We start from the raw sequence: 1,370 nt of genomic DNA, 5'->3' as shown, positions 1-1,370 counted from the left end.
GCACGGCGGGAGACTAATTAATCGATCAAACTTGGGTAAGAGCTGGTTATACTGTAGAAGGAGATGCTGATGATGAAATTAACAGACTGTGAGTGGAAAATTTTTAGACAAAGACTACGTTTTTCATGCACTTTTTTCACAATTTAATTTACATGAGGAATAGTTTTATGAACAGAAAACACACAATATTAGCATTATGCAGTAAAGGATGCATTGCGCACTGCGCAGTACACATCTTCCTTTGGTTTAAAGGGGACTAACAGCTAATCACATTAAAGTCAAAAATACATCGTATGGTCTGTGCCGAGGCTACGCTGTAAGACTACGCAAGTAAATTGGATTTTGAATTCTTCTATAAATACCTTTTTAATTAGTTGAGCAAGAAGTATCTGCCAACAATACTTAATCCTGAAGTCTGAAAATAAACTAAGGGGATCAGAATATAAAAATAACAATGACTAAATAAACTTCACTCAAGATCTGATTGCGTAAGATAAATGAGCACTAATCTGGTTTTCTAAAGTGCCTCTGAGACACCAGAGAGATCAGTCTATATGCTTAAATAAGGTTAAAGAAATTATACTATTTAAGGTACCAGAAGGCAGTGTGGAATATGACACCACCCAGATTTGTGCAAAGTATTCAACATTAGGTGCTTGCTTAAAGGCACAATATGTAATTTTCTCCACTAGAGGGAGCGTATTCAAAATAAACAAAAAGACAAAGGCATAGTTTGATGAGGCAGTGACAGAGTGTGGAATCATGGGAGTTGTCGTCTTCATCCCCACAGCCAGTGTTGGGCAGTAACGCATTACTTAGTAACGAGTTACTGTAATTTGATTACTTTTTTAGTAACGGAGTAATTTAACGCGTTATCATTTTCAAAATAGTAATTAGAGTATAGTTACAAGTCGAGGTCTCTATACGTTACTGCCACGTTACATTGCTGACAGAATGCAGTGTTTTATAATCTGGAGATTGTAAAAAGGATGCAGCACACGCATTGTGGAGTCAAGTGCCAGTGGATTAGAGACCTGCTCCCGCGAGACCCGACGCAACAGAGTGCGGCGCGGGACAAGACTTGATAGGCGACTGCAGAGACTCGTGTGTGTGCGCGGGATGCGGGAGAATCAAATTATTCACGGGACTCCCGCAAAATAGAAATATCTAAGCATAAAATATCTAAAACAAATAAATTGTTATTCATCTATTGCACAAAAGCAACATGAACTAATATAAAATATAAACGATTAACAGGTGCAAGCGTATGCAGTTTCTATTTAGGCTATAACACGTGTTCGCTGCGTTTAGCAATGCAGTGCTGAAATTTGCGTTCACGAATCCTCTCATTATAACACACGAATTGTAGA

The sequence above is a fragment of the Sinocyclocheilus grahami genome, unplaced genomic scaffold, assembly GCF_001515645.1.
Source record: "Sinocyclocheilus grahami isolate Dianchi unplaced genomic scaffold, SAMN03320097.WGS_v1.1 scaffold756.1, whole genome shotgun sequence".
Lineage (NCBI taxonomy): Eukaryota > Metazoa > Chordata > Actinopteri > Cypriniformes > Cyprinidae > Sinocyclocheilus > Sinocyclocheilus grahami.
This window is presented reverse-complemented; position numbering follows the sequence as displayed.